The following is a 16,526-nucleotide window of genomic DNA, read 5'->3' as shown; positions in this document are numbered from 1 at the left end:
AATACGAGATTTTTGTATTTGATACAGGTGCACAAAATAGGATCGTTGCTCCCCCAAAATGAATAAAAACACACAACGAGTGCAAGAAGATAAGGATGAGCATTACTCATCAACATAGTCTTGATGAAATGAGATACAAAGTGCAAGACATATCATTCCCACACACACATACTAGAAAATGGGTTCACAAGCTTACTAATAAACAAAATAAGAACCAACGCTTGTGACAACCCATTGTGAAGATAGGAAGTAAGAACCTTGTCAAGAGGAGGGATACTAATTGAAATGGCAAAACCCTCATCAAGACAAGCATGAGGAAAAATAATCTTCACGGCCAAACAGTGCATCAAGATGTAGGAAAATAAGATACGCACTCAAAACAAATCCTTTCACGAAGCCACCAAAAACTGAAAAAGGAAATGCAACAATGGACGTGAAAGAAAAGAGGATATCAATTAGAGATGTAACTTCTCTCATGTGTAAAAGATTCTAAGTAGAAGACAAGCATGATGATATATATCCACAAAGAAGGATGTACACACGAAATGGTTACAAGAAGGAACAAACTAGATATCCAAAAGGAAGTCATAAATATGATCAATGAGATCTTTTGCTTGGAAGCATAGCACATGGCCTAATATTTTCTTATTGTACAATATGAACTTCCAACATACGAACATCAAAGACATCCCAACTAGTAGTAAGACATCATCGTTCGAATGCTTTGAGAAAGCAAACAAGTACTACAAGAACGAATCAAGAGATTCATGCCATGATGCAACCTGGAAAAGAAAAGACATGTTGGGGCCTTTGCAAGAAAAGAATGCATGAAGTGGATACTTGTTACCGAGACAACATTGGATTGATGTAGTAGATAGTTGTTCTTTGATCATCCTAAATTGGCTCCAATAATCACATGGTCTCAACACCTTCCTCATAGGTGAGCCGAGCATCCAATGCATCTCCAGTTGTTCCTGGAACAGCAAAACAAACAAAATCGTGCCCAAACTCATTGGGACCAAAGAGTTAGAAAACCAGCAATACATAGGACAAACTCCACATACATATGTGTATATAGATATGAATTTGAATTTCATGCACGCTTTAGTCAATTTATGACAAGGTGGAGTTTCCCGTATATATTGGGTCAAAGAAGGAAAGCAAGCAAAAGAAGTTGTATATAGTAGATATGCATGCTCAAGACTCTCAAGAATCAACTCAACACAAAGTTGATAAGTCACCAAAAGAGAAGGTATCAAGTGATAATAAGATCCTAAGCAAAAAGGAACTATCACTTGAAGGATATCAATTAAAAGATACCTCAAGGAATGAGATATCCATTGACACATGCCAAATAAAAGGAAACAAGAAACCAATTGAAGGAAAACAAACACGAGGTATCTAATTTCCAAAAGAGAGCTAGGTTCCAACAAACCAAGCCCTCGATAAATTTTCATGATGGCACAAAGCATCATAAAGAGCAAGACTTGCCTCCCATCAACACACACTTGATGGGGATCAAAAGATTTTATGATGGGTGAATAAAGAGAGTGTTCTAAAGAAAATAGGATGGCTCCCCCAAGGGACGTGCTTTATATAGAATTTGCATTTAAATACAAAATGCACACGATGGGATCATCACGTTCTCTATATCTATAAAAACACTAGACATGTTAAAATAGATCCATAAGAGGCAAGGAAGACAAACGAAACACAAAATCCAATGTAAAGACGATTAGCAATTCCTATCACATGATGGAAATACCAATTGTCAAGGACAAGAAGTATTTTGGAAGTGATAGCCATTGGTAGATCGCAAATATATCCAAGATCATCGTTACCCATAAAACGCAAGCAAATGACACTTGTAGAGCTAACATGCCACCTAGGAACAAGATAATTTACAATATCAACACTAAGTGGCAACACCTCAAATGTACACATTTTCTAGGTTTGTAATATGCACATAGCATATTACTCCCCCATAATGTGATAAACCAACAATATTAACAAGTGGCAAATTAAAACCAACAAGAGATAATTAATGGACCATATAGAATTTGAATTTCTCATGAGTAAGACATACCACATAGAAACTAGATAATCTTGAAATATCAAAACCAAGTGGTATTCCCCATGTATACACATTTATAGGATTGTGAGGTGTGCAAAGCACATTACTCCCCCACAATGGGATAATCCATTAATCTCTCACAAGAGCCAACAAAAATACAAACAAGATGCAAAAAAGGCTCAATACAAGACTCACATGTACATGATATGCGAACCAACATACACATACTCGATTACTCAAGATAAGCAAGTTGGGAGCACAACATATACAAACGCATGCAAGGTACAAAACCACAACATGCAAAGGGGCAAGCACCTAACAATGTAAACAATTTAAGTATAAGTTTCCGTAAGGAGGCACATTGGATATAAGATAGAAACTGAATAATCCAAATGACTTGGCTTGAGATAATATGAATGATGAAGACCCCTTAATTCTTCATTATGTATCCAAGTCCCTAATGTCCTCCATAGTCACCTATTGATCAAGTTTGAGCTTGTTGGTCCCCAACTACGTTGGGTCCTAAGAGGTTAATCACAATAGGCTTGGCAACCCAAATGGTTCTTTTCTTGACACCATTTTGAGTACCAACAAACTTGGCAAACACGTTGCCAACCTTATCCTTCCCAAGGGAATAGAGATATCATCAATAGTGATTGGGTTGGATAAGTTACCTCTTGTGCAAGACGAAGCGACGTGACCCTTCTAACGACATAAGTAGCAACATCTACCCTTGGCTTTCTTCTCAGTTGATTTCTCACCTCGGGGAGTGTTGTCTTGGGTCTTATTGGGAAGAGGCCTTCCTTCAACTTGTAGCTGAATATGTGATTGAGTTTGTGGCCGCTTCCCTTGTTGCTTGTGACTTTGAGACTTCTTCTTCAGAGGGCAAGATCTAACATGGTGCCCTTTAACTTTGCACTTGAAGAAAATGATTTTGGCCGAATTATTGACTTGTTCTAGGCCCCTCTTGTTCTTGTTTGAGTTTACTCCAACATCATTTTTGTCATTCGAAGATGTTTGGTCACACAGGACGTTGTTGAGTGTGGAAATCCCTTCATGACACTGTTCCAAGTCTTTCTTCAAAGAAGTCACTTGGGCCTTGAGCTCTTCCATTTCCTCTGCAGTGTTAGTATCAATGCATGTACTAGAGGAAGTGTAAGCTTCAATGTTAGAGCAACAAGGCAAGGAAAGTAATTCATCATACGAGGTAGCAACATTATGAGTAGACGAATTACGAGGACTAGCACATGGAAATATAGTACTTTGACTAGAAGTAGTGCCATTGTCCACATGAGGCTCACTTGATGTTACCTTGGTGATGATAGCCTCATGAGCTAACTTTTGCACATTATGGGATGTTAGAAGATCGGCATGAGATCTTGTGAGCATTACATGGTTTTCTTCCAACTTCCCATAATTGCTAGTTAGTAAATCAAGTTGAGCACGTAGCTCAACATTCTCCTTCAATGTTGATACTTCAAAAGAGATAGGGTTAGAAGTACAAGTATCATCAACAATATGAGAGGAGTAAGTAGCGATTAGAGACTTCTCATGAGTAGATTGAAGCTCCTCATAGATCTTAGAGGTTTTGACGAGCTCTCCCTTGACATTCTTGCATTCAAGGAGAAGGACCTCAAAATCCCTTTTAAGTTTATCATGAGCAACTTCAATCTCTCCTTTTGAAGATCTTAAGTCTCTACATGCTTGATGACTCTTCTCAAGTTCATGTTCAAGTTGTTCACTTTTAGCTTGTTCATGATTAAGTGAATCATTACAATTTTCAAAGTAAGCAAGAACATCTTGAAACCTTTGAAGAGCGTTATTTTTAGCTTTATGAAGAATTTTACTGATCACATAGATATTTTCAGTCAAGTCATCATCATCATCCTCATCGCAAATATCATCGTTATTACACAGGGAAGATGATACCTCATTATTACCTCTTGCCATGAGGCACATGTGAACTGGAGGAGTTGATGATGATTCTTTTGGTGAATCAGATTCTTCATTAGTCAAAAGTACTTCATATTTCTGGATTTCCCCTAAATGATTAGTCATAGAACAACTAGGAGAAACAAGATATTTTGATCAAGAGGACACGGGAGAGCAGGCATATCACCACAGACATTTGTCGAGGGATCTTTAGGTGAAATGCATGACCTATCAGCACAATAATTTACACTATGTGTGGTGCTAGATATGCTCATGTCCACACAGGCTATGACATTTTCATCAATATATATTTCTTCACTCACCATGTCATTACCTTGTGAGATTGAAGATGCTGAGGTGTGCAAGCAATCGGATATGGAAGTAGTGGTGGACTCTTTATGATCGAAAAGAGTGAAGAGCTCATGCACCAACTCCTTCATCATAATATCGTCTTCATCAAGATTGGACCCACCATATATATCTTCAAGTTTAGTCCAAACTTCATGAGCTAACTTGCAAGTCGAGATAGACTTAAACACTTCAGGACTTATGGTTCGATGAATGACAAGAAAAGCCTCACAATCAAGATACATTTCATTAGTACATGAAGATGCATCATCCTTTTTGTCGGCAATCCCTACAAGAACAATTCGTAAAGTATTTGGGCCCATGGACCGAAAGTGATGAAGCATACGAATTCTCCATAGGGTATAATTTGTGCCATCAAAGTCAAAGGTGTCATTTTGCACTAATCCAATAGTCTACATCGATGCTCTCTAGGTCGTGAAACCTAATTAAAGAGAGACCTAGCTCTGATACCAATTGAAAAGACCTCGATGACGCCTAGAGGGGGGGGGTGAATAGGCTATTTAAAAAACTTCTTCGGATTTGGCTTAAACCTAATGCGGAAATAAACTAAGAGGATACTTGTCAAGCACAAATCCTAAATACACTATGCACTGCAACGTGTATCAACAACACGATCTACCAAGATGGACACAATATAGTTACTAACAAGCACAAGTAAGTTACACAAACTTACTTGAGCTATATCACACGACAAGTAGGTGAACGACACAAGATACTAGATCACACTAGCACACGATATATCAAAAGCTACAAGTGTGAACGTGTGGATATAGAAGGTATGCTTGAATGATTAATCTTGTACAGGAAATAGCCAACACAATATAATGAGCACAAACAATATGCAATGTATGTATGCTCAAGTAACACAAGTAAACCACAAGTAAGGAGTTAGGGTTAAGGATAACCAAGGTCACTGAGACGAAGATGTATCCCGATGTTCACTTCCTTGGAGGGAAGCTAGTAATCGTTAGAGAGGTGGATGTTACCACGAAGGCACACCAACGCCACGAAGGCTCACCCTATTCTCCCTTTGAGATAACACCACGAAGGCGTTTCTCAACCACTAGTGGTAAGCCTTTGAGGTGGCTTCCAAACCCTCACAAACTTTTCCGGGGGGTAATCACACGGATTGATTCCTCTCCGAAGAACTCCTACCGCCTAGGAGTCTCCAACCTCCAAGAGTAACAAGATCACGGGGAATGCTCAAAACTTGATCAAATCTCAAATAGCTTGGGTTGAGAGAAGGAGAGGGAGACGATTTATCTTTTGATTGGAACAACTCTCAAAGGGGCTCACAAATGCTCTTGGGATCTAAGATTTGGTGTGAGCAAATGTGTGTGAGGTAGGAATGAGTTCTTATGAGGATAAGGCTGTGTTGGGGCGCCCTCTCACGAAGTGGGAGGGGGTATTTATAGTGGGGAGAGAAAACAATGTTGGGGACACTTTAAGTCACACAGGATCGGACATCCGGCAGTTCACGGATGTCCAAGGCCCACAGGCTGGACGTCCGACAGGGGCTGACGTCCGAGGGTTGTAAATATATCCGGAACCACCGTGGAGTTGAACAGGACCGACGCCGAAAGGCCGAAGTCCGAGTTATTCGACTCAAACTTCTCCGTGCAAGATTCCGGATTTCGAAGGGACGGACGTCCGACTCGAACGTCCGGAGGGAGCCGATGTCCGAGTTATATGGCTCAAGTTTCTTCGTGCAAAGCTCCGATTGAGCTGGCTCTGACGTCCGGAGGAGCCAAGTCCGAGTTATATGGCTCAAGTTTCTCGTGCAAAGCTCCGATTTCCGGCTGGTCGGGCGTCCGAGGGAGCCGAAGTCCGAGTTATATGGCTCAAGTTTCTCTCGTGCATAATTCCGGATTTCCGGCTGGTCGACGCTGGCCTCGGACGTCCGGAGGAGGCCGGATGTCCGAGGCACTCGGTCCTCTTTTCCGATAACAGCAGAGCAAGGAGATGTGGTAAGAGCAGAACATTGGATATCTAGTTTGAGCAAGTTCATCACAAAACCTGTGATCCCCTCTTAATAGTGCGGGATCCCTAAAGACTCAAGAATTATAAAAGGGGTACCGATGATCCATACTTGAGTGTATACTTTTATTCGCTGATCATCATTCTGCACCACTAACGTCAAAGGAACTGATACCTTTGAGTTAGCCCTTTCACTTGAGCTTCATGTTGTTGTTCCTTCTTGGCTCAAGTTGAAAGCAAGACATGATGAAGTCTTCAAGCAGCTCTCCCATACACAATGTGGAAAGCCTAGCTTATGTATTCATCTTCATTTGTCCACCATGTGAACATCCACAAGAATCAAGCATGTAGTGCTCAGGAATGCTTATCTTGATCTTGTCCTTGTTAGCACATGAGCTTGTCCTTATCAACACATGATCATTAACAATAGTTTCAATAATATATTCGTGCTGATCCACTTGAACTTTCACACCACAATCTTGATGACGATCACCACTTGACGTCATCCTTCATGGGTTGTACGAGATCTTCCTTTTGACGCAAGCCCATGGAAGCACACCTAACCCCCACATAGGACTCTCAGAAAGACCTTGGGTTAGTACACAAACACGTAATGGACAATTCTTACCATACCATGGGATCACTTGATCCCTCTCGGTACATCTTATACGCTTTGTGTGTTGATCATCTTGATTTACTCTTTGTCTAAGATCTTGATCAACCTAGTGTCTCTATGACCATTCTTTGGATAATACCTTGAATACCATCTTGGTCATCATATAAACTCCTTGAACCCAACAGATGGACTTCAAGAAGTGCCTATGGACAAATCCTATAAATATAACTTAAGGCAACCATTAGCCCATAGGAATTGTCATCAATTACCAAAACCACATATGGAGATATATGCTCTAACAGAGGGGACTTTGGAGTTGGAGGGCTTCATCATCATCATCATCGCCCCTCCAATAACTCGTGAGTAGTTCACTTCAGACCTACGTGTCCGTAGTTAGTAGCTAGATGGTTTCTTCTCTCTCTTGGATCTTCAATACAAAGTTCTCCATGATCTTCATGGAGATCTATCCGATGTAATCTTCTTTGGCCGTGTGTTTGTCGGGATCCGATGAATTGTGGATTTGTGATCAGATTATCTATGATATATATTTGAGTCTTTGCTGATTTATTTTATGCATGATTTGATATCCTTGTAAGTCTCTCCGAGTCTTGGGTTTTGTTTGGCCAACTAGATCTATGATTCTTGCAATGGAGAAGTGCTTGGTTTTGGGTTCTTACCGTGTGGTGACCTTTCCCAGTGACAGTAGGGGCAGCAAGGTACACATCGTGTAGTTGCCATAAAGGGTAACAAGGTGGGCTCTGTCGTAGATATGAGATTGTCCATCTACATCATGTCAGCTTGCTTAAGGCGTTACTCTGTTTTTTTGGACTTAATACACTAGATGCATGTTGGATAGCGGTCGACGTGTGAAGTAATAGTAGTAGATGCAAAAAGTATCGGTCTACTTATTTTGGACGTGATGCCTATAGATATAATCATTACCATAGATATCGTCACGACTTTGCGCGGTTCTATCAATTGCTCGACAGTAATTTGTTCACCCACCGTCTACTTGCTTTCATGAGAATTTTGTGACATTCCACTATCAGCCTGCAGGTTGCTGAAGGAGGCCCAAGACAATTTTTGCCCAGGTAAGCACCGATAAGGATTGTCTAAAAAAAACAATAAAGGCATCTCCAATAGTTTGTTGGTCAGCTTGTTCGTAAAATATATCATGTCATTAACCAACAGCTTAACATACAACTACTCTAATAGATTGTATCTATAGGATGTGAGATAATAAATAAGGTGTTCTCTCATTTTACATTGAAGCTTGTGCAAGAGTGTTGGTTAATTAACATACAACCTTGTTCTTTTTCCTTATTTATTGCATGATACGCCATAAAAAATCTTATGTATAAAAATGTACCAACAACTATCTTACATCCATTGGAGATGCCCTAAGATGACAGGTTAGAGCGACTACAACCACGAGTAGCAAATTCCGGATGGATGGGTAAATTGTTATCATCAGGAGGGAAGGGTGTTCTAATTAAAACGGTTGCTCAGGCAACTCACGTATATTTGATGGCATGCTTTAAAACTACCAAGAGGGCTTTCTGAACATTTAAAACTACCAAGAAAGTTTGATGAGATGCAAAGAAGGACAGAGAAAACCAGCATAGCTCCTGGGAAGTACTGACAAAGCCCAAATATTTGGATGGGTTAGGATTCAAGGACTTGGAACTATTCAATATTGCCCTGTTAACAAGACTGTCATGCCAAATAATTTGGGATCCTACATCCCTGAGTGCGAGAATTTTAAAATCAGTATACTTTCGTGATGGAACTATATATTCTTTTTGACCGAAGTCGACAGGCTCTGTCATTGCATTATAGGAGTGGGAAAAGAACTGTACAATTCAGAGTTTACAGAGGAGCTTAGGGAGGGAGAAAAAGAAAAAAAGAGACGCCTAGGCCACTGAAGCAACGGAAGGCTGATCAGTGGCCAGAACTACAGACTACTCTCTGAATGCCTCCCTGAGGAGGCTAACATCATCAATCACCAGCTGGAACACTTGATGCGGCAGGAGCAGTTTGTTTTGGAACACCCTCCTGTTTCTTTCATTACAGAGATGCCATGCCACGTATACAGTAAAAGAAATCTGCTCCTTTCTAATTTCTTTTGGTGCGATCAGGTGCAACTTGCGCCACCAGCATTTGACTGAATTGGAGGACAGGGCCACGTCCATCATCTGGGGGTGGATAGAGCCAGTCTTGCTCCAGATCTCCTTGGAGTAGGGGCATCCCAGCAGGATGTGCATCGCGGTCTCAGGGGCCTGATCACAGAAGGAGCAGGTCGGGTTGCAAGGCCATCCTCTGGTGGCTAACCTGTCGGCAGTCCAGTTACGGTTTTGGAGCAGTAACCAGAGGTAGAATTTTATCTTGTTTTCAGCCTTCACTTTCCAAGTTTGCTCCAGGTGAGGTTGCTTTATTCTTCCCAATAATTGGGCTTCATAAGCATCTCTAGCTGTGTATTTACCTTTGTTAAAAAGCCACTTAATGCTATCATCGCCATTAGAGAGTTGCACTTCTTGGATCTTCTCCCACAGGGAACTATATATTCTAAGTGCACAACTAGGCACTAGACCTTACCAGGTTTGACCCGTGATCTTGGAGGGGAGGGATTTTCTGAAGCAGGGCATTATTCGAAGGATAGGAAGTGGGCAGTAAGCTAATATATGATCAGGCAACAGGATCCCGAAAGAATCTTCTTTGCGCCCAATTCTATCTCTGGTTGATAATCCACCAGGAGCTTTTCACCAGGATGGTTGTGACTCTCCGGTCAACTTGGTACGCGCGGTGACAAGCAGTATATGTGACGATCTTCCAAGGCCCTCGACAAACAGATGCTTTTATATACTCTTACCTGCAAGAGTTGATGGCAGCTGAAGCGTCGGACATACATCCAAGTGCCAAAGCAAGACAACCAACAAATAACACTGTGCGTCGGGTTCCTGGCAGTAGTAAATTCAACACGGATGGTGCAGTTGCGAGCGACGGTAGTCAGGGAGCAGCTGCGGTGATCTGCAGGAATCAGGGCGGAGTCTATTTGGGCTCATCGGTTGTTGTATTTCATGTGAAGGATTCAACGCTTTTGGATGCTTTTGAAGTGCAGGAAGCACTTGCCCTAGCTGAAGATCTTGACCTTCACCACCTTTACGTCGTGTCGGACTGTCTAGGAGTGATCAATGATATGCATCGGAGCACCGGTGGCCATCACAGAGTCATTGTCAAGGAGATTGCTAGCCCCTAAAAGAATTTCTTTCTTGAACTTCTATTCATGAACCGAGACATTTCAATTTTGATGCTCATAATCTTGCCAAATATTCATGTAACTTAGGATTAGGCTGCCATTTATGGTCGGGTATCCCACATGACCAAAATCTTGTACCCTTGAACTTATATCAAATTTAATAAAGTGGGGCGACATTTCTCCAAAAAAACAAGTAAAAAATTCCACCCTCAAATGTTTGTGGACACGCTAGGACGCATCAGCGGACATTGACCGCACGTCACACTAAATATCTCTTCCAGAACCAGACACATCAAATTGGATCCTCAAATCCATATTTTTCTCATGCAAGGAATGTACGTAGCTAAACACATGTCATCTAACTGCCAAAATTAGACATGCTCTACTAACTACGAACGAAGCGACGATGGAAGAAGTTCATCCACTAGCGCCTTTGCCCGTATCATGGCTCTTCACGTCATCCATGTTGTAGTAGCGGTCGAAGACGCGGGACGAACTGAAGCGGTTCTGCTCACTGCCGGAGCTGTCCGATCCGTCGTCGTCCTCTTTCTTGTCCGCCGCTTCTCCGTTATGTGGGCATGGGCCGCTTTCTAAAACCCCACTTCGGAGGTTGCGGTTACCGCATCCGCCGTGTGGGCTGCCTTTGCCTACATCCCTTGAAGTTGCTCTCATAACCTCGTGCGGCGGGCTTGCCGCGCCACCTTTTCGGATTGACGGTGATCCATGGAGCTCATATGGCCTATGCTTCGTTGTCCGACACCGCAGGGAAGATGTTCCACCTAAATGGCTCCAGCGGCACTACAGAGTTGCACCATGTGGTGGTCACGCTTCCTACGAGGCCGCAGCCACACACCGAGACCCATCAGTATGGGATCTGAGTACCATTTTGGCACCGTATGCCCACCATCTTGCGGAAGACCAGGGGCGGGGGTGGGCGGGGCACTCCTCTGGGAGCATGGAAGAGCAGCGTGGCCGACCAAATGCTCTACGGGGCTGCATAGGATCAGCTCCGAGTCCTCAGACCGTACATCTCGAAGTCAAATCCAGTGGACGCCATGGAGGAGGACGCCGGAGCTTGCCAAGGATCTTGGTATTTTGGGAGTGGAGCGAAATGTGGGGTACAATGGTTCAGATTGGGCCAAATCTGACGTGAAGGGTGCGCCCAGACGTCTCCATATCCGCCTCACATATGGGCTGGACATGGGTGTGCCTGTTAGTATAGGCATTTCGGCCAAATATGAGGAGTCAGGTTGGACGGCATTTTTTTGTCGAGACACAGACCGAGCAGCCCGCCCAGGTGTATGACATGGATATGGTGGGTCCGATTTTAGATGCTCTTCTCATTGTGACATGCCCATGGTTACTATGGTGGAGCCAGCGAGCCCGGGCAAGCCCAGGGTCACCGGACGCTGATCGTCTCGTTTGAACAACGACCAATATGGATATTGTCCTGTGCTTGTCTCCTCCTCTGGCACTGGTTCTAAGCACCGGCAACCTCGTCATCCGCTCGCTAAACAACACCATATTATGGCACAACTTGGAGCACCACACCGACACGTTCCTTCCTGGCATGAATTTCCGGATGAAGTACATGAAAAATGGAACCAACGACCGCCTGGTATCCATGGAAAGGTCCTAGTGATCCTTTGCCGAGGCGCTTTTCCTATGGTGGTGACACGAGCACATTCCCTCAAATATTCTTATGTGACCACGAGCGTCCGGTGTCTCGTACCACTCCACGTCAGTGTTTTTCTTTTCTCGGTCATGATTTCTGGAAACCGATCGAAAACTGGCCTTCCGTTACACAGCAAAAAATTCAAATATCACCAGAAAATTTTGAATTATTTGAATTTATACGGCTAACATATGTCAAATAACACCTGCATGCCTTTCCATACAAAAGGAGGTTCGTAGTAGGATGTTTTGTGTCGCTTGCCTAGCTACGGGGTCAAAGAAGCGAATCCTAGTTTTGCCAACTGCAATAACTTTTAAAAGTTTTTTCAAATTTGAAAAAAATAATGCAGCCCCGGAACCAACGAGCTTCCATTCGGTAGAGAAGACGGTCTGGCCACTTGAACAGGTTCAACGCTGTGTCAAAAGCAGGCGTAAACATTTTATAGTGGTGCATAAAATTTTCGAATTAAAAATTCGTTTGAAAATTTCGGACGAAAAAATTCTGAAAACTCCGAGATTTTTCGAAATCCGGTTTTTCTGGTCCCTACAGAAAAAAGTCAGAATCGAGAACAAAATACTTGCTCCATCAGAATCGGAGTCGAGAAAAAAAACCGGACGGGAAACTTAGTGAAGAGCAAGCTTCAATACCAGCAGACGAATGGCAGTGCGGATGTTATCTTCTACTTGGTGATCGTGGATGGCGATGAGGAGATCTATACTACCTACAGCCTTTCTGATGGTGCTCCACACATTAGGTACGTGCTGACCTACTTTGGCGAGTCCCAAACACACACGTTGGAGGTGTGTGCAACAGAATGCAACCGCAATTGCTTTTTTTTTAGAGGAACCAGCAGGAGCTCTGCCTTTCCATATAAAAGAAGAAAAATTGGTCAGTTAATAAGGATCACAATTGCTCTTGTGTTGCATACTCACATGCCAACCTAAGCGGCAGCGGGTCCAAAAGAAACATGACGAAGTGCTTGGTGTGGTGTGGAGATTTGGTTAACACACGGGGCAAATTCATGATGAGCTAGGCAGTGACAGGCTCTATTTCCGACTTGCAGGAGTGAATGCAACATCTGGTGCCAAACCCCTCCCGTTCTGGAAAGCTAATTAATTCTCTTACACTAGAAACTTTTCAATGTTGCTTTTATATGATTCATGTCCATACAGGCAAAAGAAGAAAAGAGTAATACAGTGAAAATTGTGCTACCAGTTTTAGGAAGCAGTCTTATAGTACTCATATGCATTTCGTTGGCATGGTTCAAATTCAAAGGTACACTCAATGTTTTTCCACTACAAGGGTAGTCCAGATTTTCTTCCCTATGTTTGTCGTTTAGAATTGTAATGTACCTTTGGTGTACAAATATTGACACCCACATAAAACTAAGATTTAAAAAGTATTCTTAGCACCAACTTTGGTACATCACACCCACATGCTAGAGAAACCATACTCAACATGGACATGCTTCGGAAAACAAGTATGCATGATGGGTGGCCACACTATTATGGTCTAAAAAATTGGTGTTTTTAACTAGGGAGAAATTATGTTTCTTCTAGCAAGTGCACTTTATCTTATATGTCAAGCGCTGGCCATATTGTCAACTTCATAGTTTTCCACAATGAGAGATGTAGACCATGTATTATTTTCCCTAAATTTTCTGAGTTCATAGCAGAGATAGTAGAAGTGCATATGTGATTTTAGCGGTAAAACAACCTACTTTTTCTACGTCTATCATAAACATTTTAGAGAAGAAATGGTTATAACATTGTGAGTGCAGGCAAGAATTTTCTATAAAAAAAATGCAGGCAAGAACATAAATGGGAGAAAACACAAGAATGCATCGTTGGATCCATTGAGTACCTCATATGAACTTGGTGAAGTACACCCTGTACATAATCATGAATTCTCGTTTGTAACACTTGAGGAAATTGCACTAGCAACACACAATTTCTCTGAAACATGTGTGATAGGATAAGAAGGCTTCGGCAAAGTTTTCAAGATAACACATTTTCTATTATCAATCGTTCATTCTATAATCAACAGAATCGAGAGCTTAATGCAACGGACAAATAGGTTTTACCTCTAATGCCCTAGGGATTTTTAGGTGGTCAAGAAGTTTTCTTCAAGAGGGTAAGTAGGGATTCTGAACTGGAAACAAAGGAGTTTTAGAATAAAGTAATTATGATTGCCAAATTCTAGCATCGAAACTTGGTTCAACTTCTCGGGTGTTCTGTGGAGGGAGATGGAAAACTTCGAATTTACGAGTATCTACCTAACGAGAGCTTAGATGCCACACTTTTCAGTATATATTATAAAAACATACCATAATTTTCTAAAAATACTCAAAAAATCATGCTCACATTTCTTGCTGTATGCACATGATTCAAGAAAAATGTTGCTATAGACTGTGAAAGGCGGTTCAATATAATCAAAGGAGTTGCAAGGGACTTCTTTACCTACACCAAGATTCACGATTAACCATAATTCACAAAGATCTTAAAGTTGGAAATCTTTTGCTTGATGCATGCAGACATGAAACCCAAGATAGCAGATATTTTTATGGCAAGGATCTTTGGAGATAACCAACAAAATGCAAATCACAAAAAAGGGTTTTCCCCGCTTTGCATTACAAAGCAACCAACACCGATACAACCAACGATAGGTATTGGGGCAAAAGCAGCAGAGTCACGCCTAAAAGAAACGATAGAGAAAATACAAAATAGACAAATAACGACAACGGCGAATCAACAAAAATAGAGAAGTCTCGCGGCCGCTGCGCCCACCGGCGATCTCCCACCATCCTAGACTCCGAGCCGCCGGTACCAATCAACACCTCCAAGAAGGAACGCGACAATGACGACGATGTTGCAAAGGGTTTCCCCCGATACGCGATGAGGAGATGGAAAGGGTAGCGCCCCAACGCTCTCCATGAAGGTCCGACGACACACTTAGGCGCCACAGCGTCGGTGTCGGCCAAGCCGACAGGGATTTCTCCCGATTCCAACCTTCACCTCGAGCGTGCCGAAGCCCATCACCATACCGATCACCACTCACCCCAACACCATCTACAAGCTTTCCATGCCCTCTCACTGAAGCTATTAATATGCGAGGCCTGAAGGAAAGAGACGCACCCATGCTGAAAAACAGGAGCAGCAGCATCGAAGACAAGCGGGAGGGGCCGACCTGCACCATGGAGAAAGTAGTCGACCGGAAGCAGCAGCAGAGGCCTACCAGTCTCGCGGGCCCGCAGGTCCGGCACGGCTGCGAAGGGGCCCGTGAAGCCTCCGCTGCCGCGATATAGCAGGCGTGCCATGGCTTCGCCGACCCACGTCCGAGTAGGAGCGCATCTCCATCCCACAGATAGCAGCAGCGTCGGAGGACCGAACTGGCCCACCTAAAACCCACATGAGGCCAGATCTGGGCAAAGGCATCTAAGACAAAGGCATCTAAGGCAGATAAGATCAAGCTCTGGATAGAACAACACATATAATTTAATTTGATGTTTCCTAGAACATGTCTTGGTTGAATAATTTCTTTACTTGTATGTTTGTAAATATTTTTTATTAATGTAAATACGGTGGAACAAATATTCTAATGTTTTGGTTAAAAAAATATGTGGAAGGAAGGGAAGACAGAGAAACCACCAAGCTCATCAATCATGGACGCTTGTTGGGCTTGTCAAGGCCGATGTGTCAATACCTGCTCTGAAGATGAGACGATGAAAGAGATGATGGCGGCCTCTGCAGTGTACGCATGCGATGACCACTGGGATTGCGCCGGACCCGTGTGTGCCCCAAACCCGGCTATGTGGTTTGGTTGGGGCCTCCGACCTTTAGATATTGGGTTTTCGTGTGAGGTCCGGGTATGCGGCTCAAACTATTTGCACCCCTTCACCAAGTTGATAAAGTAACGACAGATGTTGTCGAGATGATGGCTTTAGTCATACAGACTACGTTGTCATGCATATCTAGATGAATCAAAAAAAGTTATGTTCGTCCTAGAGAACTGAAGCATCACACTTCCATCCGCAGATGGCACTGCATACTTTGCACGACGGAGCGTTGAAGCGACGCAACTCGGAGATGATATTCGGACTTCCGATAACAGCGTTACTCTCACAGAAATACAAGGGCGATGAAATAATGATGCATCTATATATGTCATGCATCAAGGTGATATGTGTTGTTTGGAAGTCACTATCTCTTTGATGTGTGTGTTTTTCCTTTTTTTTTCTCTTCATGACATTCACGGTTTGGAAAAGAAAGGAAAATATCAAGGTGCAGACAAAAATTTCAGAAATAAAGAACTAGTCGATGAAAGTGAAATTACGATACGTACGCAAGTGATGGAGTAGGTGGTTGTGTCCTTGTCACCCGTTGTTGCAGTGGGTTTTCTACGACATCGATGCATCCTGTATTCCTGTGTACGTAAGACAAGTATGCTGACTGTCGTGGAGTGCATGTATATTAATGTATTCGTATGCAGCTCTGATGTCTAAACCGCAAGTCACCAGCATCGTCATCTGGTGAATTTCCATCCAACCATCGTGGGCGACTCTCTGTGAGTACAAGGCGATTTGATCTGGTCCTATCTATGAATATTGTTTCTCGAAATAGGTTTTTGC

The 16,526-nt window shown here is 42.7% G+C and overlaps 1 pseudogene; it reads left to right on the top strand.

Annotated features, from left to right (window-relative positions):
* The window catches only part of LOC123397084, a 44,333-nt pseudogene extending 29,130 nt beyond the window's left edge, over positions 1-15,203 (top strand).
* The last annotated feature ends 1,323 nt before the right edge of the window (positions 15,204-16,526 follow it).

The sequence above is a fragment of the Hordeum vulgare genome, chromosome 5H (assembly GCF_904849725.1).
Source record: "Hordeum vulgare subsp. vulgare chromosome 5H, MorexV3_pseudomolecules_assembly, whole genome shotgun sequence".
NCBI lineage: Eukaryota > Viridiplantae > Streptophyta > Magnoliopsida > Poales > Poaceae > Hordeum > Hordeum vulgare.
This window is presented reverse-complemented; position numbering and strand designations above follow the sequence as displayed.